The following is a 23,038-nucleotide window of genomic DNA, read 5'->3' on the forward strand; positions in this document are numbered from 1 at the left end:
CATGAGCGGGAAATGTGTTCATGACAATGATGTCACCAAGGGAGCAAGATCCGTAAGAATGCTATGACTGAAGAAGCAAGGCTTAACGTTCATAGCTTTTTATTTGTTCCATTTATCCCATCTAAAATGCAGTTTGAACTGCTTATTTTGCAACAGTTAAACAGACATGCATTGATACTTGGCTACACATATATAACACAAATCATGTAATTCATAATTACATTTTTTTTTTAATGTAATTTGAACATAGGACCTTTTGTCCTGCATTCTGCACTCCAAAGTCTGAATGTTGAGTTTAAGACAAAACTTCCAAGCTTCTCTGGAATGCCAGAAATAACACGTTGAACTTTGAAAACAATCTTGAGACTCTGAACGTGCGATGGGCAAGATTGTTCCAGGCTGACAATCAGTTCCAGCTTTCAGCCAATGAGATCCAGTGTTGCAGCCAAACAGAAGAGCACTTAACCAGTTAGTCTTGACTGTGCAGGACAACCACACCCACTGTGGGTTTCCGGGTAGGTGATCCAGGTGGGGGACAGTGCAGAGAGATTTTCAGGAAAGGTATGAACAACGGCGTCAGTTTCAACGGTCCACCTCCACTGGGCTGCATGGCTGAAGGCAGCTTCTGTAATCCCCTCGTCAGCCTTAGCGCACAGCTACCAGAGCGTGAAATGAGTGCCGTCAAGCGGGTCATTAAGAAATAACATGATCCTCGAAAGTGCCAGTGTCCCTCGCCAAGTGATCATTTACTTAACTCCACCTCATCTATATCTGCACTGGCTGTCCCAGCACCATAGCACATTCCTGAAGTTGAGCCAGTTTTATATGGAGATCTTGAAACTAAGGTTAACGAGCTGCAGGTAAACATGACGATGTGTACGGACAGCTGCTCATTATCCACGTCACACAGGTTCAGCCTACAGAGCTCCTTTCCATACACTTCTGTGAATAAGGCTGTTTTTTTTTTGTTTGTTTTTTTTTACTTTTCGCTCCCCCCCCCCCCCACAATATAAAACATTACTATTTTAAATATTTTTTTAAATCACACTCCCCGAGTTCCCCCACTCACAATTCAGACAGGTGAACTGGGAAGTCTGTACCATCTAAGTACTAAAGAAACTATAACCCTAACTGGGAAACAGACTGTGGCATGTGGCTCAGTGCATTAGGATGCTGTAATTGTGATCAGAAGGTCGCTGGGTCAAATCGCAGACTTGGGAGAGAGATTTCACTGTTTGGCCCTCGAGCAAGGCCCCTAAGCCCTGATTGCTCCAAGGACTGTCTGATTCTACTTTTGCAAAAAAAATCTGATAAATAAATAACATGCAAACTGGATGCTGCAAAGCCAACACATTCAAAACATATATTTCATCGCATGAAGAGAGACCCTAAAGACGGCCCTAAAGATGTTTTGGAAAACCATTCAGTTCTGTACTCCTGGACAAACGGTGATGGTAGCTTCCATTTTTAAAAAGGGGGACCAGAGGGTGTGGGTGGCCATGTGACTCAGTGAGTTAGGTCTCTTGCCCAATGGTCACCGATTCAAATTCCATAATCTGCATAACAGTTACATGTTGTTTGGGTCCTTGAGCAAGGCCCCTTAACTCCCCCCCCCCTCCCTGGTGCTGGATAAATGGCTGACTGCACTCAGGCCCATTGCTAGTTCCCAACTGTCTGTATGTATGTGTATAAATAAATAGCACAGTGTGTGTGTGTGTGTGTGTGTGTGTGTGTGTGTGTGTAAAGCATCATTTCAATTTTCCATTTCGACTATAGAGGATCACATCTCTCCTTCCGTGAGAAAGCCTATTCCTTAGTACTGCAGAAGAGAGTCTGCCTAGCGGCTGAACCTAAGATTCAGCAGGAATAAAGCACAGTCCAGCCTGGCAGTGGAACAATGGGTCAACTCTTCTCCTTCACACAGCTGTATGAGAGTTCATGGAAATATTTTTACAAATTCTACCTGCGCTTTGGGAACTTGAAGACAGCATGAGGAGATGCTCCCCAACACATACTGTGGGACGCGTTATGGGAATGTGGGGTTCCAGGGCGTACTGTGTGCTATTCAGCTCCTGATAAATGCAGTAGGAGTTATGGCCCCATCTTTGGAACAAAATACATCAAAGCCATTCAGATTCAGCCATTCAGCGTGTTGGCCTCATCAAGTGTGTATCTTGTCTCCATTCCTGTTTATGGTTTTTAAAGACGTGTTATAATGGCACAGCCCTGGCTAGAAGAGTGTCTGGTATGTTGGAGCAGAAGATTCATCCGTGCATTTTGCCTCATTCAACTGGGATTTAGGCAATATGATGCCAAGTGTGAGGATGTGGAGATGAGAATTAGCAATCCGAATGTGAGGCCATGGTACCCTCTAGGAAAAGAGTGTATCATCCCGTTCAGGTAAGGGGACAGACTCTTCCTCTAGCAAAGGAGTTCAAGTACCTCAGGATCATGTTCGCAAGAGATGGTAAGATTGACAGGTGGATTACTGCGGTGGCTGCGGTTTTGCAGACACTGAGGAGGTCCATGCTGGTGAAGTAGGGGTTAAATTGTGAGATGAGACTTGAGGTTTACTGGTCAATTCACATCCCAATATTCACCCATGGCCATGAGCAGTGGGTAATGACCAAAAGAACAATGGCGTGAGTACAAGCTGTGGAAATGAGGTTTCTCCATAGGATTTCTGGAATCATTGTCCGTAACAAGGCCAGGAGTTTTGAGCTCTGGAGGGAATCTGAAATAGAGCTGCTGTTCCTTTGGATTGAGAGGAGTCTCCTGGGTTGGTTTGGGTGTCTTATCAGAAGGTCACCATGACGGTGCCCTTGGGAGCTGATCGAAGCACCTGATGCAGACCTCAGACACACTGAGGCAATTATACCCCCCACTGATTTGGGAATGTCTAAGGACACCTCAGAATGCGCTAACCTGGACTGACCTGCTACATAATGCCAACAATAACTCCTCTCAAATGCAATCTTCATAGAATATATTTTGCTCATTTTATTCCCTGCATTCAGATTACCAGGATGTTAATGGTTGCACATCAGAGCATTCGTAGGTGCATAGACTGCATAAACAATGCTACATAAAAAAAGAAATGTAAGTCAAGGGGTAGAAGCATCAAGCCCTTCTATCTATAGCCTGTTCTCAGCAGTGAACAGTGGTAGGATGGTTGAGTCTGGTTTAAACCACCCGTTTGGTTTAGACCACCCGTTCTGGTTAGTTTTGTTCTGTGTTTAAAGTGAGTTTCATTTCAGAGGTCAGGACCACCCTTCATTTGCAGAAGCAGTATAAAAAGGCATATCGCTATGGCTCTCTTGCCTCCAGGGGTGGGGGCACATTTTAGCGTCCACCCCCCCGTGATTTTACACGCTGCCCGGCGGGCTGCCCCTGCATGGTCTCATGCATACACTGCACCCTTTCACGGGCACTTATTTTGCAAAGGAAGGCCAGGATGCTGGGAAGAAGAAAAGCCATGTTGTTCAGGTGAACCTCAAGAAGCCCTCACCCCCTCCATGGGTCCCGCCCACTAAGGGGTCTTGACACAAATCAGAAAAGTCTTTGTAGTAGTTCTGTGACACTTTCAAAGACATTAACTTTCAGTCATAAGATCACAGATATAGTCTCATACTCATCTATGTATTTAAGCATACATATTAAATAGAATGCACCTTACAAATGCGGTGTTAATTTTTATAATATGAGGAATAATTTAGTTTTAATTCATATACCAGAGAGTTTCAGGTACCACATAAACTGACTGCTAGATCAGTATGAACCGCAGCAACATCAATCAGTCAGTCAACAATTTACTTAAGTGGTTTATTTTAATGTTCCCCAAGGGTACTGAAACCAGGAAAAGTAAAAAAATGACTCACTGATTGCTTCAGAAAGGTTAGAATAGCATTTCTGGAAGTCAGTGTCTATACAAAGTGCAGACACCGAATGCAATCATAAACAGCATGAGAAAACCGGCTGATTGCGGAAGACAGCAGCTGGTACTGAGAGACCGGTGGACGGCAGGCAGGTCGAGGCAAACAGCCATGTCAGGACGCGAGATGATGGCAACACATCGACTGGAAGGTCTCCAGTTCAAATCCCATGGTTGGCAGGATGATGTCACTGGCACCAGTGAGCAAGGCCCGTAACCCCTGTCTGGTCCCGCTTTCAATTGTATGTCACTTTGGATAAAAGTATTTGCTAAATCAGGGGTCTCCAACTCCGGTCCTGGAGAGCTACTCTCCAGTAGGTTTTCTATCCTACCTGGCTTCTGATGAGCCTCACCTGTTCTCAGGTAAATACCAGGACCAGGTGTGGCTCATCAGAAGCCAAGTAGGATAGAAAACCTACTGGATGGTAGCTCTCCAGCACCGGAGTTGGAGACCCCTGTGCTAAATAAATAAAATGCAAATGATAATGAGCCACGGAACTGCGCACCAGGCGTGGCTAAAACTGGCCGTCCTGAGCCAGGCAATGCCATAGGTGCCAGAAGACGTTTTGAGCCAATGGACTTTATTAAAGAAAAATTATACAATTTTTTTTAACAAAAACTGTAGGCATGGGTATGCTGCCCTACAGTACTCTGACTGCAGTAACGCCAACAACCAGAGAGGGTGCTGAAACAATCACACTTTCAGACTCACGCAAGAAATCTTACAGCAAATCTATATTATTCCATTATATACAGTACCTAAAATGAGCTACATCAAAAATGTTGGGGCAGTTTGCAAATTACAGACTACTTGCAAGGTAATTAAACTGTTACGTACATGTAAATGCGAATGCATGTGTGTGCAGACTAAAAATCTCATGCCAGCCAGCTGACCAACTTGTAAGACGGGGTGGGAGATACCCTGGAGGGGGCCAAGATGCTGCTCACCCAGTCAGTTTATTTATGCCTTACCATCATGTAAGGTTGTGTTCTCTGCTGTACTGACCAGGGTTGGGGCCATTCCGGAATACATTGATCAATTCCAGTCCAAATCAGGAAATGGAACTGGAGTTGGAACTTAAATCTCCCTGAAATTCAAATTCAACTCCAATTCTGTTCACTGTAGTTTTTTTCCCCAAATCCCAGTTCCAGTTCCATTTCCTGATTTGGACTGGAATTGATCAGTGTATTCCGGAATAGCCCCCACCCTGGTACTGACCTTGTAAATACACTCAGTAGTGATGGGGAATATTAAGTTTCATGAACCATGTGCTATATTTTTTGACCCCACTAGATGGTGCTCTTAGTTTGCTTTGGGGCTTTAAGCCCTTTCATTAAGAGATCTAGTGGGGTCAGAGAATACAGCAAATGGTTCACGAAGCCTCACCTCCACGCTAACCCATTCAAATAAAACATTTTGTATAGAGCTATTGGGGTTGAATTTAAATACAAAATATATTGGATGACCTCAAATATACAATTAAGTGTTTAATTAGTCAGGTGAGCCAGTATTTCAAACTGCTAACTCCATAAAAAATGTATTGAATAAACTAACACATTTCCCGTTGTTATTCACTCAAGCTAGCGGTACATAAAAATTTGTTCTGAACAAGCTACACATGGAAGTGTCCACCTCGGCAGGGAGGTAAAGACCTGGTAACCTGTAAGATGCTCCATCTGCACCTCAGCCGCTGAATTAGGCGAGTTTTTGTGTTGTCGTTAAGGTAAGTGATCAGTAAGCTGTCCAGTCCTGAACTGCATACTAGAGAACTGGTTTCCCATATTTTCTATTGTTTTCATTCAGGACTGGTTACACACTACCCCCATTCCTGCCGTTCCACTGCATGTCCCTGAAAAGGGGGACAAATAAAACAACTCGGCCCCCTCCCAGCTCATCATGCTTCACTGCCACAGGCTGCCACACAGCTCAACATTATCAAAGTTTCATAGAATATTACAGAACTTTATCTATCTATACTGTATACACACACACACACACATACAGACACACACGTATATGTATGAAAATATAATCTCATATATTGAAGATTTCCTGTGATGTAACATATGGTTCAGTCACAGATCAAACCCTCATCTTAAAGACCTCCATTCCCTTATACCACTCCACACCCCACGCTCCTTGCCGCATTCCTCTGCACCGTGAACAGTTCCATGATTCAAGGCTGCCAAAATCAGAATCCCATCCTCACCCCCGTGCGATAGAAGCAGCCCGAGACCCGCGGGATCCCTCCCGCTCGGCGAGAAAGCTCAAAGCTCAGAAGCGCCCAACCACACATCATTCACAGATACTCTGCCTGCATTCAACCTCAAATTCAATTTTAGCTTAATTATGACGTAAATTTAATCTCCATGTACAATTTACCCAATTTCTTATACAGTGAAGAGTACCATCATATTACTACTGTAATATTGTTACTACTCTACCATCTCATGTATGCTCAGAATTTACTACAGTGACTGATGACTGGCTTGAGGACCTTTGTTTACTGCACTTTCTACCATATGCTACGTTGTAAGCATGTTTCCAGGTAAATATGTAAATCGTACCGAAAGTGACGGGTACATTGTTTAGAAACCTGTCCCATGCTGCTACCTTTTTGGTTCACATTGGAATCGATCCCATAGTCCATCAGAGAATTTTCATTCTGGGGGTTTGGATGCGCCTTTGGTGTTGGGCTGCACTACTGTGTATCTGACATAGACATGGTCACCTTTTCCGACAGGCAATACCAGGGCCGCTCCTGCTCCGCAACTGCAGTGGAAAGAATGAAACGTCTGCCGTCGTGCATCACCTGCTAAGGAACAGTAGCGGAAGGCGGAACACGGACATCATGTTTATTTTTAATCACATGCTGATGTACTGAACAGAGCAAACACACCAATATGAACACATCACAACACACCAGCCATGAAAGACACAACACAGAGACAGGTATAAACCCAAAACACTCCTTTAAATCGGAGAGGAAGGCTCCCTAACATACACAATAAGGAATTCCCCTGTTCCATCATTATGGTCATAAGACCAGAATTATACACCCCACTAATGTTGTCTCTTCACACATTTATTCCATTCATCTGTTTATCCTGTACATGGCTGCGGTGAACCAGGAGTCTATCCCAGGAAGCAAGAGGTGGGAGACTCCCTGGGCAGGGAGTGGCAACAATGATGAACCTGTATAACCGGGGGATAGAAAGTTATACATCTACACATCTGGGTATTTGCAGAAAAAAAGACAAGATGAGACAATAGGGCGAGTATAATTTGGAAGTGAATGGTTAGGGCACGAACATGTCCAACGAGCAAAAACCAGAGTAAATGACCGCTGTTTAGAAGTAGTGAACTGACTTCTTGGAGCAACAGTGACACCTGCTGTCAGTCAAGGGCAATGACAGGGAGAGGTACATTTGGATCCACATTCTTCCAAAATCTCTGTGCAATCCCCAAGAGTGTAAAATGCTAATTTGAATAAGTCTGACTTTACACTTTCCAGTTTGCAGTTTCACATTACACACTGCCAGTTATGTGACGCACTGAAACAACGCTTAGATATTACACTCTCAGTATTACCTCCAAAATATCACACTGAAGCATTGAATGCGCCTGAGAACCTGACATTAATTCTCAGCTGAAAAAAACAACACGTTTGTCAGCAAGGGAGCGACAGGTGGTTCAAGGGCTGCGCCTCCCCCACTGCACTGGATGGGAATCCCCCCCCCGGGGCGTCGGCGGGCTCTGCAGCATGCAGGCGTTATGCACCAGCTCACGGACCATATCCATGTGTTCACTTCATAAAATCACTGTTCTCTGTTGCGTCTGTATTCAAAAGCTTGTTAACCAGTTTTTGAGTCAAGCATTACATGTTGTTTAGTAACACAAGTTAGGAATTAAAAATTTATATATAGATAGATAGATAGATGTCTTTATTGTCACTATACAAGTACAGCGAGATAGCGTTGAAGCAAAGAAACCAGCAGATGCATATAAGAAAATTAGGGAAGAGAAAAACCATCCATCCATCCATCCATTTTCTCCCGCTTATCCGAGGTCGGGTCGCGGGGGCAGCAGTCTCAGCAGGGAAACCCAGACTTCCCTCTCCCCGGCCACTTCATCCAGCTGCTCTGGGGGGATCCCGAGGCGTTCCCAGGCCAGCTGAGAGACATAGTCCCTCCAGCGTGTCCTGGGTCTTCCCCGGGGCCTCCTCCCAGTGGGACATGCCCGGAACACCTCACCAGGGAGGCGCCCAGGAGGCATCCTAATCAGATGCCCGAGCCACCTCATCTGACTCCTCTCAATGCGGAGGAGCAGCGGCTCTACTCTGAGTCCCTCCCGAATGACCGAGCTCCTCACCCTATCTCTAAGGGAGAGCCCAGCCACCCTGCGGAGGAAACTCATTTCGGCCGCTTGCACTCGCGATCTCGTTCTTTCGGTCACTACCCACAGCTCGTGACCATAGGTGAGGGTAGGAACGTAGATCGACTGGTAAATCGAGAGCTTCGCCTTTTGGCTCAGCTCCTTCTTCACCATGACAGACCGATGCAGCGCCCGCATCACTGCGGACGCCGCACCGATCCGCCTGTCGACCTCCCGCTCCATCGTCCCCCCACTCGTGAACAAGACCCCGAGATACTTAAACTCCTCCACTTGGGGAAGGATCCCATCCCCGACCCGGAGAGAGCATTCTACCCTTTTCCGGCTGAGGACCATGGTCTCGGATTTGGAGGTGCTGATTCTCATCCCAGCCGCTTCACACTCGGCTGCGAACTGTCCCAGCGAGAGCCGAAGGTCACGGTCTGATGAAGCCAACAGGACCACATCATCTGCAAAAAGCAGAGACCTAATCCTGAGGTCACCAAACCGGACACCCTCAACGCCCTGGCTGCGCCTAGAAATTCTGTCCATAAAAGTTATGAACAGAATCGGTGACAAAGGACAGCCCTGACGGAGTCCAACCCTCACCGGAAACAAGTCCGACTTATTGCCGCTCATGCGGACCAGACTCTGGCACCGGTCATACAGGGACCGAACAGCCCTTAAAAGGAAGCCCGGCACCCCATACTCCCGGAGCACCCCCCACAGGACTGCCCGAGGGACACGGTCGAATGCCTTCTCCAAGTCCACAAAACACATGTAGACTGGTTGGGCAAACTCCCATGAACCCTCCAGAACCCTGCGGAGAGTATAGAGCTGGTCCACTGTTCCACGGCCGGGGCGAAAACCACACTGCTCCTCCTGAATCCGAGGTTCGACAATCCGGCGGACCCTCCTCTCCAGAACCCCCGAATAGACCTTACCAGGGAGGCTGAGGAGTGTGATCCCCCTATAGTTGGAGCACACCCTCTGGTCCCCCTTCTTGAAGAGGGGGACCACCACCCCGGTCTGCCAGTCCAGAGGCACTGCCCCCGATGTCCACGCGATGCTGCAGATGCGTGTCAACCAAGACAGCCCTACAGCATCCAGAGCCTTCAGGAACTCTGGGCGGATCTCATCCACCCCCGGGGCTCGGCCACCGAGGAGCTTTTTAACCACCTCAGCGACCTCCGCCCCCGAGATAGGGGAGTCCACACCCAAGTCCCCATACTCTGCTTCCACATCGGAAGGCGTGTCGGTGGGATTGAGGAGGTCTTCGAAGTATTCCTTCCACCGACCCAAAACGTCCCGGGTTGAGGTCAGCAGCACCCCATCCCCACCATAAACAGTGTTGATGTTGCACCGCTTTCCCACCCGGAGCCGCCGGATGGTGGACCAGAATCGCCTCGAAGCCGTCCGGAAGTCATTTTCCATGGCCCCACCAAACTCCTCCCAAACCCGAGTTTTTGCCTCAGCGACCGCCGAAGCCGCATCCCGCTTGGCCTGCTGGTACCCGTCAGCTGCCTCTGGAGTCCCACAGGCTAAATAGGCCCGATAGGACTCCTTCTTCAGCTTGACGCCATCCCTCACCACTGGTGTCCACCAGCGGGTTCGCGGATTGCCGCCGCGACAGGCACCGACTACCTTACGGCCACAGCTCCGGTCAGCCGCCTCCACAATGGAGGCACGGAACATGGCCCATTCGGACTCAATGTCCCCCGCCTCCCCCGGGACATGGGAAAAGTTCTGCCGGAGGTAGGAGTTGAAACTCCTCCTGACAGGGGATTCAGCCAGACGTTCCCAGCAGACCCTCACTATACGCTTGGGCCTGCCAGGCCTGGCCGGCTTCCTCCCCCACCAGCGGAGCCAACCCACCACCAGGTTGTGATCAGTTGACAGCTCCGCCCCTCTCTTCACCCGAGTGTCCAAGACATGCGGCCGCAAGTCCGACGACACGACTACAAAGTCGATCATCGAACTGCGGCCTAGGGTGTCCTGGTGCCAAGTGCACATATGAACACCCTTATGCCTGAACATGGTGTTCATTATGGACAATCCGTGGCGAGCACAGAAGTCCAACAATAGAACACCACTCGGGTTCAGATCGGGGGGGCCGTTCCTCCCAATCACGCCACTCCAGGTCTCACTGTCATTGCCCACGTGAGCATTGAAGTCCCCTAGCAGAACAAGAGAGTCCCCAGAAGGAATGCTCTCCAACACCCCTTCCAGAGACTCTAAAAAGGGTGGGTACTCTGAACTGCCGCTCGGCGCATAAGCGCAAACAACAGTCAGAACCCGTCCCCCCACCCGAAGGCGAAGGGAGGCTACCCTCTTGTCCACCGTGGTAAACCCCAATGTACAGGCGCCCAGCCAGGGGGCAATAAGTATGCCCACCCCCGCTCGGCGCCTCTCCCCGCAGGCAACTCCAGAGTGGAAAAGGGTCCAACCCCCTTCAAGGAGACTGGTTCCAGAGCCCAAGCCGTGCGTCGAGGTGAGCCCAACTATATCTAGCCGGAATTTCACAACCTCGCGCACCAGCTCAGGCTCCTTCCCCATCAGAGAGGTGACATTCCATGTCCCAAGAGCTAGCTTCTGCAGCCGAGGATCGGACCGCCAAGGTCCCCGCCTTTGGCCACTGCTCAGCTCGCAATGCACCCGACCCCTATGGCCCCTCCTACGGGTGGTGAGCCCATTGGAAGGGGGACCCACGTGCCTTGTTCGGGCTGTGCCCGACCAGGCCCCATGGGTATAGGCCTGGCCACCAGGCGCTCGCCATCGGGCCCCAACCCCAGGCCTGGCTCCAGGGGGGGGCCCCGGTGACCCGCGTCCGGGCAAGGGAAAACGTGTTTCCATAATTTTAAAAGACCCCATATGATGGAAGAGAAAAACTAAGTCTAGTAATTAACTAAAATAAAGTAGGTAATTTAAAAGAATAGAATAGTATATAAATGGTAGAATCAAATAAAAATGATGGTTAAGGTGCAACACTTGCCTTTCATAAGTAGTTAGCTGAAAAAACAGCAACATACAAATCAATCTGAAGCTTAGCTTAGGACAACATGAGGAAAAGCAAAGGAATATTGGAGAATCGGCAGATAAAAGCACTTACTACATGACTACAGTATAATAACTTGATGAGCCCCCCCCCCCCCCTGTAATTCCCCTCACCAGAGCCTGTCACATTTGCTTAATAATATGCCAATATTTTGTGCGCCATGTCGCCAGTGGGACCAGCCTTCAGCCACTTTCAGTCCAACTCACTTCTGAGATCTGCATTAAAATGTCCCTTATTATGTACTTTCACTTAAAAAGACTTGAATGTTCATGGGAAAAGCCATCAACACGCAACACCATTCAAATAGTTCAAATTTTAAACACGGCTAAGACATATTACATATCAATTCGTGATACAAGGTGTCTCTCCAGAATTAAAACAGACACAGAGGAAGGACAGGCAGAGGATAACCTTTGTATCAGAAGGATTGCCACGCGTGTTACAGCCCTGCTATAGGAATAGCAAGTCTTCCTGAGCATTTTCACAGCCATGCCTAAAAACCTCGGAGCCTCCCAAAAACAGCCAGCTGCATAATAAGTACCTCCCCAGAGCTGTGCCCCCCCAGTCAGGGTGGCCAGCTGCACTGATGGCCACACGGGGGCGGGGGCCGTCCTGATGTCACCCCAAGGGCCGTGTCATCCACTCGAACTGTTGATGCAGCACTGTTTCCATTTTTTGCTGCAAGACAAAATAGCTCCTTAGCTTTCGGACACAGGAACCTGCTCATGTCCCCAACAACTTTTGAAAGTGACACAAGTCTGAACAATGTCAGCTGTCTGCAGGATTAGCAGCACAGCAATATAAACTTGCACAGAGGCTAAAAAAAAAACAGAGGACGAAGTTAAAAGACAAGTGCAAGGTGAAAAGCTGCACCACGGCTCAGACGAGGCTGTTCGGATTGCTGGCTATTTCTTATTGACAAAACTTTATGCATTTCCTGCTGAACTGATCTTAAAGTACATCTTAGCATATCACAGATCAAAGCGCAACTAGTGCAGCATGAACCCACATAGGATTTTAATTCACAGAAAACATTCAATTTCAAAAACAAAAAAAACACGGTGTGTGGATCGCCGCATGGGTTAGCATGCTGCGGCTGAGATCGGAAGGTTGTCAGTTCAAATCCAAGAGCATAGCTGTCAAGTCTCCCGTTTTGGCCGGGAAACTACCGTATTTTACCCCTCTTTCCCGCCGTCCTCCCGTATTAATATTTTCCCGTAAATTTCCCGTATTATAATATCATTTAAAAAAAAATTCCTCTGCCTCTCCAAACTGAACTGTCAGTAGCCTCGCGAGAACTGCCACCTGCTGTAGTCTGCAGGTCACTTACAACATTAACCAGGTCATAAATGCGGAGGTTAAAATGGCAATGCTGTGCGCCAAAAACAACGTCACTTTCACCTTCTGTGACGACTTCAACAAGGATACAAAGTCTGCAACAAATCTGTATAATAAGTCATTAGTGAATGCCAGAGAGCCACATGAGTGAACATGAACATGAAAATTTGTAATGAAAATAAAATGTAAATGACAAGTGGTTATTTTAGATTTCTTGTACACCTGTCTTAAAATGTAAGGGATACTGGAGCTTGGTTGGGGTGGTGAGGGGGGGGGGGGGGGGGGGGCTCTCGGCAGGTGCCGGAAAATTTCCCTTATTTTCAAATCCAAAACTTGACAGGTATGTCCAAGAGTAGCTTCACTGCTGAGCCCCTGAGCAAAGCCCCTAACCGTCCAGCATCCACCTGCCACTGCTTTACATAATCACTTCCATGTAGATGCTTTTACCAGATTTAGATATTTTTTTACGAAGCAGCCAAACAAGATCAGTTTAAAATGAGAAGATTAAGGTTTGATTCAAGAATGTTATTGTCATATGCACAGTAAACAGTCAGTTACTCTGCATGTCCACCAGTAAACAGAGAACACAGATCACAAATGCAGCAAGCTAACAGACACAAAGCTTTTACACTTGAAAGAGGTACTTAACCTGAACTCTGCCAGTGTAGCAGCATTCTGTATAATGGACAAAGTGCACATTAGTCAGCTTTATGGAGCCCATTTGAGGAAGAGCAACTTTGAAACAGCACATAGTTATGGCGAATAGTACGGACATCATCATCTGAAAAAACTGCCTATACTTCTGACCACAATTAAAATGTTAAGAATAAGTAAGTAACTGCTGTTCAGAAGTAGGGCAGCCTTAGAGCTACGGACCGGAGAGGGGAAATGGGACTTCTGGCTTCTCAGCTGGCTCAGGTTTGACTGCTATACCATAGATCAAAGATCAATGCCGGCCAGCTTTCTGCACAGCAGCGCATGAGACTGAATGATTTATCAGAAAGTACCTGCTAATTTAGCCAAACTGCACGTTAAACTAATAAAAACTTCAGAGAAGGAAGTGCATCGTCCAGACGAGAACACATTCAATATTACAGGTGGATCCAGTTTGCAGTCCAGAACAGGCCCTCTCTCCCAGACAGGGAATTCTAAAAGGGGGCATGATTATTATTAAGATGCTTCAGATTACCGTGTCAGCATAGAGAACTAATAACAGCCCAACCTGGCAGCAGAACAGAAGTTCAACCTTGGAACAGAAGCTTCCCAGGTTAAAAAAAAAAGTGGTATGCAATCTGCACGAAAGAAAAAAACTGAGGAAACCAACCGAGAGGAAAGCGGAGAGCAGGACACCTGCTAAATAATTTCCTTATCTAACAGAGAACTATGGTGCTTTCCAGCAGGACCAATCCAACTGCCCATTACCAGCTCAGCAGCACGTGTCTGCCCTTCCTGCTCACCTCTCCACTCCTCAGATGTCCAAGGGCAGGTGGGCACTCTGCTCGAAAAGCAATCAATGCTGCCTGTCTGCACTGTTTGAAGTAAATGTTACTCAAACTATTTTTAAACTCGCCTTTTTTGTCGTCCACGTGGCTTTTAATCTTTTGCGCTTGAACTGAGCCTCAGATGTTGTCTGTTCATGCCACGTGCTCATGCCACTCTGCATGTCACCTCAGCCTGTCACCAAGTAATACTAATAATCACTGCTTCTTCGGCTGCAGCACTGTCCGGCACACAGATTTAGGTAATGCACCAAGCTGGTAGCTGAAGTCCCAACAATTATGGCAGAAGGTGAAAGTTCACCAAGTTCATTCATTGGAAGAGAAAAAAAATTAAAAACTTGATGCTGTCAGAACAATGATGTATTCCCTGGACGGCACGGTTTCCGTCCCCCCCCCCCCCCCCCAACTCATTCCTACTCCTCCCACACCCCCCAATCTCTACAATCTCAAGCCCCCCTACACACTCTCCCCACCTCTCCAAGGAATCTTTACCAAAAGCTCAAATTGGTGTTTCAGTGTAATCAGATTCACCAGATCTGCATCCGTGGCTCTCCTTCCATGTGCTGCTTCAATTTCCAAGCAATTTGCTCAAAATGAAAACACAAATAGATCATCCATGTAATGTTTTTGTGGAATTGTAAAAAGTTCTCAGATAATGTCTGAATTGACAAAATCAAGCACGATCTGCAGCTGCTCTTCCCTTTGCTATCACTCAGCAGAATCACTTCAATTGTGGTGCGATTTACCTTAAAATGAAAGAGGTCCCATATCATTAATTATCGAGCTTTTGCGCTAAACTGGTGCAATCTACTGCTGAACTTCCTACCTCCACACAAGATCAAGTGTCTTCTGTAGCTGCCCCATATTTTCTTTGCTATCACCAAGCGCTGCTACTTCAATTTTGGTGAATTTTGTCTCAAAATGTGCAGATCTTCATTCATATAATGATAAGTGATAATAAGATCCATCAAATACTGTTTGAGTTCTCTCACTTACAAGTTCAAGTGTCTTTAGTGGTCACTGTACCTGTTGCTGGCACTAGGTGGCATTACTTCAATTTTAGTGAGATTGTGCTGCTTCAAAAAGGAAGGGGGGGCAGAAAAGCTGAGATCCTAACATGTGGAGTTTTGTTTCTGATCAGTCTTGGACTTTCTCAGTGGCTTTTTGGTGCTTTTGTCATTCTGACACTGCATCGCGGTGGTGGGTGAAAGTGAGATATCACCATGTGTTGTCTGGTGTGACCCACTTACTTCCCATTGGTTGCTTTATGAGTTTAGAAACCCTCAGCTCACTGTCTCCACTGCACACACTGCAGGCCTCTTCTTCTTCTTGGTCTTTCACTGTCACTTCCCTCCCTACCAGACTGCATGCATCTCGGTGAAGATTCCCTTGCTATTCATGTCTGTGGATGAGACACTCAAAAAAAAAAATAATTAAAGGAACCATTTCAGGAGGAAACAGCTCTTAACTATGGGTTGGGCTTAGAAATCTATCCCGCCATACAGCTCTTGAGGATTTAATTACAGTGCGACCTGAACACCTCAAATTGATGCATTGTTAAACAACATAGTGTGAGCATAGCAGTGTTCAAATTCATTACACATATATAGAGCTTAGAATCCTATTTTGCAGTGTGCAGTAGATAAATGAGGGATACAGGGCCAATTTAGACTCGCCAATCAACCTGTCCTACACGCTTTTGGACCGTGGGAGGAAACTGGAGCCCCCGGCAAAAACCCACGCGAACATGGGGAGAGCATGTGTACTCCACACAGAAAGGAGCCGGGACTGAACCCAGGACCTTCTTGCCGTGAGGCAGCAGCGCTAACCACTATCAAGTATTAAGTACTGTACATAATTATATGTGCTATAATTTTATACGACACAGTAGGTTTGTTTACACAAACACATAGGTGATGCAATGTGCTACGATGTTATGATGGCTACGACATAGGAAGCAATAGGAATTATTCGGCTCCTTTATAATCTTATGGGACCACCTATGTATGTGCGGTTCGTCATCGACCGAAACAGCATTACTTGGCTTGTGACTGTTCAGATTATCTGCCAAGCATCAAGTCACTGATGGAGACAAAATCGTCAGGATCGTAATGTAATACATAGGGGTGCACCGATCGATCGGCGCACCGATCGATCGGCCTCGATCACGTTAATTTGAGGGGATCAGAAATCGACCATATTCCCATGAGATCAACCGATCTTAGTTATATGCTTTTAACTCTTTGGGGTCGAGTATGTCGTCGACGACATCGCGTACTTTTCGCGTCTATTTCAGTTTATAAATATCTCGCTGAAATCTTAATGTATAATCATGAAAAAAACGCTGGCTAAATCCGTAATCTGTCTTCTTTTCAAAACGTCCATTGTCGGAAGTATTAAAGTTTTAAAAATTAGGTTAAATCGGCAAAAAAGTAAACCATGTCATCTTACTTTGTTTTACCTACATCGGGGCGTGTAGTACCGCTCTCACCCGAAGATCGCTATTCACATTCTAAATAGCCGCATTAGCGCGTATTCAAATCGCATTCGCATGGTAATTTGATTAACAGCGCAACGGTGAAACGCGATCCAGATACATCCCCTTCAGCGCCATAAAAGGGGGTTGGGGACGTGGCCAGGTGACAATGGCTCATTCATACACATGAAAGTTGCTACATATTCAATGAAAGGAGCCAGAAATAGTTACATGAGTTAGGTTTTTCTTATTTATTTATCCAAATTAATGTTGCATCTACACCATTTAGTCATCTTCATGTAGCCAAGACTTTGGTGATCAGATATCTGGGATCAAAACAAACTGCCAGCATTGCTTACTATGTACTTTTATAATGTTTCTGCAAGTGTTCCAAACTGCATTTTGCAATGTCTATACTTTGATGTCAAATTTCAAACTTAACAAAAATCTGACATATTTACAATATATATTAAAATAAAGATGAGTGTAATGGCAAAACAAATATATAAGAAATAATTTATTTGCCATGAATTAAGTGTGATGAAATGTGTGATCATGCCCCAGTCAGTGAAAGTGTGTTTCCTACCCCTAGGCCCCAGAGGGTTAAATCAGCCTTTTCTCCCATTCCCGAGAGAGGTGCAGTGCAGGCTGCCTCCCTCCCTATTTTTTGGACAAGTGTGTCATAACAGCTATATATATATATATTTTTTACAAAATTAGAGAAATTAAAGTCTGGAAGAAAAAATATGATTTTGTAGTTCAAACAGCAATGCTCATTTATATGTTCGTTTATATTTGAGGACACTACCTCATGTTTTGTGAGTATTCATATCAATTTACTCAATAAAAATGGAAACATTGAAGTAACTGTCTTTTAGTTATGAAAGAAACAAGATCGGCAAAAAAAAATCGAGATCGGCAGGTAAGGTTGCCTAAGGATCGGTGATCGTTGATCGGCCAGAAAACTGCAATCGGTGCACCCCTAGTAATACAGTATTTATATCACGATAAACAACAGACACTGATTATGTATATTTGGAAATTAGACTCTTCATTATAACGTGTTGATTAGAACTGAATGAAAAAGTACAATATCAAAGTCCCGTTTCCCTCGCCCGGACTAGGGTCACCGGGGCCCCACCCTGGAGCCAGGCCTGGGGGAGGGGCCCGTTGGCGAGCGCCTGGTGGCCGGGCCTTGGCCCGTGGGGCCCGGCCGGGCACAGCCCGAAAGAGGCACGCGGGACTGTCCCCAGGTGGGCCCACCACCCGCAAGGGGAATGTCAGGGGTTCGGTGCATTGTGGATTGGGTGGCGGCCAAGGGAGGCCCTGGCGGTCCGATCCCCGGCTGACAAAACTGGCTTTCGGGACACCTCTCACCTCTCTGGTGGGGAAGGAGCCTGAGCTTGTGCGTGAGGTTGAGAGGTATCGACTAGATATAGTCGGGCTCACCTCAACACATAGCTTGGGTTCTGGAACCAATCTCCTGGAGAGGGGCTGGACGCTCTTTTACTCTGGAGTTGCGGCGGGTGAGCGACGCCGGGCTGGGGTAGGGCTATTGGTGGCCCCACAGCTCGGTGCATTAACATCGGAGTTTACCCCGGTGAACGAGAGGGCTGTTTCCCTGCGCCTTCGGGTCGGGGATAGGTCTCTGACTGTCATCTGCGCTTATGCGCCGAATGTCAGTTCGGAGTACCCGGCCTTCTTGGATTCCCTTAGCGGTATGCTATTTGGTGTGCCGCGGGGGGATTCCATCGTTTTGCTGGGGGACTTCAACGCTCACGTGGGCAATGACAGTGTGACCTGGAAGGGGGTGATTGGGAGGAACGGCCTCCCTGATCTGAATCCGAGTGGTGTTCAGTTATTGGACTTCTGTGCAATGCATGGTTTGTCCATAACGAACACCATGTTCGAGCATAAGGGTGTCCATAAGTGGACATGGTACGAACATGCCCGGGGCTACAGGTCGATGATCGATTTTATAATCGTATCAACTGATCTGCGGCCCTCTGTCTTGGACACTCGGGTAAAGAGAGGGGCAGAGCTGTCAACTGATCACCACCTGGTGATGAGTTGGCTCAGGTGGCGGGGGAGGAAGCCGGTCAGACCTGGTAGGCCCAAGCGTATAGTGAGGGTCTGCTGGGAACGTCTGGCAGAGGCTCCTGTTCGCTGGAGCTTTAACTCGTGCCTCCGGCAGAATTCCAACTGCATGCCGGGGGAGGTAGGGGACATTGAGTCCGAATGGACACTGTTCCGGACCTCCATTGTGGAAGCGGCCGTACGGAGCTGTGGCTGCAGGGTGGTCGGTGCCTGTCGTGGCGGTAACCCCCGTACCCGATGGTGGACACCAGAGGTGAGGGGGGCCGTGAAGCTGAAGAAGGAGGCTTACCGGGAATTATTAGCCCGGGGGTCTCTGGAGGCAGCTGACGGGTACCGGCGGGCCAGGCGGAACGCGGCTCGGGCGGTCACAGAAGCAAAAACCCGGGCGTGGGAGGAGTTCGGTGAGGCCATGGAAAGTGACTTTCGGTCGGCCTCAAAAAGGTTCTGGCAAACCATACGGAGTATCAGGAGGGGGAAGCAGCTCCTGGTTCCTACTATTTATAGTGGGGGGGGGGGGCTGTTGACCTCATCTGGGGACATCATCCGGAGGTGGAAGGAATACTTTGAGGACCTCCTCAACCCTGCCTCCGATACATCTACGCATACTGCCTTTGAGACATCTGAGGGCGTAGAGCCCGAGGGTGCTGGGGGGGGCTTGCCCATCACTGAGGGTGAGGTGGCCGCGGCGGTTAAACAACTCCGTGGTGGCCGGGCCCCGGGGGTGGACGAGATCCGCCCGGAGTACCTGAAGGCTCTAGATGTTGTGGGGCTGTCGTGGCTGACACGCCTTCTCAACAGTGCGTGGAGGTCAGGGACAGTGCCGCTGGATTGGCAGACCGGGGTGGTGGTCCCCTTATTTAAGAAAGGGGACCGGAGGGTGTGTTCCAACTATAGGGGGATCACACTTCTCAGCCTCCCTGGGAAGGTCTATTCCAGGGTACTGGAGAGGAGGGTGAGATCGATAGTCGAATCTCGGATTCAGGAGGAACAATGCGGTTTTTGTCCTGGTCGTGGAACACTGGACCAGCTTTATACCCTTGCAGGGGTACTGGAGGGGGCCTGGGAGTTTGTCTATCCAGTCTACATGTGTTTTGTGGATTTGGAAAAGGCTTACGACCGGGTTCCCCGAGGTGCTCTGTGGGGGGTGCTTCGCAAGTATGGGGTCCGGGGTCCACTGTTGTGGGCGATCCGGTCCCTGTACGAACGGAGCAGAAGCTTGGTCCGCATTGCCGGCAATAAGTCGGACGTGTTCCAGGTGCGTGTTGGGCTCCGCCAGGGCTGCCCTTTGTCATCGGTCCTGTTTATCATATTTATGGACAGGATTTCTAGGCGCAGCCAAGGCGTTGAGGGTGTCCAGTTTGGTGACCTCAGGATTGCCTCGCTGCTTTTTGCAGACGATGTCGTCCTGTTGGCTTCATCTGCTGGGGATCTCCAGCAGGCACTGGGGCGGTTCGCAGCCGAGTGCGAAGCGGCAGGGATGAGGATTAGCACCTCCAAGTCCGAGACCATGGTTCTCAGCCGGAAACGGGTGGTTTGCCCTCTTCGGGTTGGGGAAGACGTACTGCCTCAAGTGGAGGAGTTTAAGTATCTCGGGGTCTTGTTCACGAGTGAGGGTAGGCGGGATCGGGAGTTGGATAGACGGATCGGAGCGGCGTCTGCAGTTCTGCAGGCGCTTAACCGGTCCGTCGTGGCTAAGAAAGAACTGAGCCAAAAAGCCAAACTCTCGATCTATTGGTCCATCTTTGTCCCTACCCTCACCTATGGTCATGAGCTATGGGTAATGACCGAAAGAACGAGATCGCGAATACAAGCGGCCGAAATGAGGTTTCTCCGCAGGGTGTCTGGGCTCTCCCTTAGGGATAGGGTGAGAAGTTCGGATATCCGGGAGGGCCTCGGAGTAGAACCGCTGCTTCTTCACGTCGAAAGGAGCCAGTTGAGGTGGTTTGGACATCTGGTGCGGATGCCTCCTGGGCGGCTACCCGGAGAGGTTTTCCGTGCCTGTCCTACAGGGAGGAGGCCCCGAGGCAGGCCCAGGACTCGCTGGAGGGATTATATCTCTCGGCTGGCCTGGGAACGCCTCGGTGTCCCCCCCGAGGAGCTGGTGGGGTTAGCTGGGGAGAGGGAGGCCTGGGTGCCTCTACTGAAGCTGCTACCCCCGCGACCCGAACCCCGGACAAGCGGAAGATGATGGATGGATGGATGGATGGATGGATGGATTAGAACTGAGAGAAGGCAACCTGAACGACATTAAGTGAAGGACGACGGCCCAGTGAGTAGGGGCCATGACCTCATACCTCCGGGGCAGCGAGTTCTGCTCCAGCCCCTGGATCTCTGAGCGTGTACAGTTAGAACCTTCTTGTCGCACTGGGGCATTACGTTCTATGTGCCTGCTCGAAACCCCAGCCATAGCACATACTACGACAACATTTAAAAACAGATAAATCACACCCTACATAACTCTCTAGGACTATGTATCTGTATACACCCCTTGTTTCCCATTTCTTATCCATTAATTTTTGCACAACCTTGTTTGTATTACCTCTATGGTCTTTGCACTTTGTCTTAAGTTTGCCAGTCTTGTATTCCTCTCACCACACTTGATGTGTTTTGCGGTTATATTCAAATCAATGTCCCCTTGGAATCACTAAAGTATATCTATCTACATTAGTGTTACCGTGACGATGCATCAAGGTTCAGCGGAGGGGCTGATTGTGGACTAGTCTCAGGCAGTTTGTGCTCTGCTGATCTTTCTTTGACTTCTACCATCTCTCACTAGAAGGCCCAACAAAACAGGTCGATAAAGCCATCAGAGCTTTCAGCAAGATTAAGCGAAGCTCTTCTCAGTGACACGGGCAAATGTGACAAAGCTCAATAGACAACTGAGTTTTCAGTAACTAGGAAAAAAAGGTTACAAAATTGAAAGATTAAAAGTAACTTCACAACAAGAAAAACACGAACTTAGTGGAATGAGCTTCAAAGCTTTAAAGCTTCAAATCATATCTAATTTGACATTAAAAATAAAGGTAAATAAATATTAACTGACATTGAGTTTAGCTGTATTCATGCCACTTTATATCCCATACAGCAGTGTTCCCAATCCGATCCTTGGGTACCCCCCCCCCAGATAGTCCACATTGCCGACTGACTGGGAGGGAGCAGAAATGTGGACTGTTTGAAGGTCCCAGACGACCGGATTGGGAACACTGCCATACAGAGTACTCCCTGGATCTAGGATAGGCTCCGGCATAACTGTGACGGTTATAAAAGATTAAAACATCCTTCTGTGCTCCACACACTGAATTTAACCAGAATGACGATTCTCGCTAGGCTGATTCTAAACTTTACATTTATTGTCTCCAGAATTTCCCCCTGGGATCCATACAGTCCAATCTTTAGATGCACATAAAAAAAAATCACATTTTACATGTTACATACTTTTCTCAACTGGGTTTTACTAATGCTTCAGATCTGACTGAAGCCCAGTGATTATACTGTGACTTTGAACATTAATTAGGAACAAAAATTGTCTCTGAAGCCACTGTAGAATGGAAAAATAAACAGCTAATAGCTCAGACAAAGCAGCGTCTGTGTAATCACGCTCATCCACGCCTCGCTGCTTCACCAAATGGATATCATTAAATGCAGATGGTTCACCAAATTATTGTCATAAGGGATCATTACAGTGAGATCTTGCTATATTTCCGAGATACATTGTATGCGGTGTTTCATATATAATCATTCAAATTACATTTAACATCACACTATACCGATTGGTAAAGATTGACGTTGTGTGAAACAAAATGCCTGCAGCCATTCCTCTGAATACGCAACAAATGACACACACACACACACACACACACACACACACACACACACATACACACACACCTGTGAATAACCAGACCAATACTGGTTCTCTGATCTGTACATGAAGTCAGTAAACAGCACAATCAATGTCCCCCTAGAACAGCATATGATAGACCTCAGAACCACGGCTCACCGGTAAGTGCCATAGAGTAGAACCTCCAAGGGTGCAACTTCAGCTTCAGCTCCTTTTCCCAGCTCTTTGTTTCTCGAGTTTGAAGGTTCCCTTAATACTCACATGGGTTACCTCCCTCAATCCTCCATTAAACTTTAAAAAAATATAAAACACACAATAAGCATCAGATTCATTCGAGATCCACAAGGTAGATCTCTAGAAGTTCTTAGATTTGACATCTTCATTCTGTAACTCTCATGTGACCTTGTTCTCCCATCAAAGGCAAGAGCA

The 23,038-nt window shown here is 47.6% G+C and overlaps 1 protein-coding gene across 1 annotated transcript in view; it reads right to left on the reverse strand.

Annotated features, from left to right (window-relative positions):
* The window catches only part of LOC111859112 (rap1 GTPase-activating protein 1-like), a 107,046-nt gene that overhangs the window by 75,507 nt on the left and 8,501 nt on the right, over positions 1 to 23,038 (reverse strand). The window lies entirely within an intron of this gene.

The sequence above is a fragment of the Paramormyrops kingsleyae genome, chromosome 6 (assembly GCF_048594095.1).
Source record: "Paramormyrops kingsleyae isolate MSU_618 chromosome 6, PKINGS_0.4, whole genome shotgun sequence".
NCBI lineage: Eukaryota > Metazoa > Chordata > Actinopteri > Osteoglossiformes > Mormyridae > Paramormyrops > Paramormyrops kingsleyae.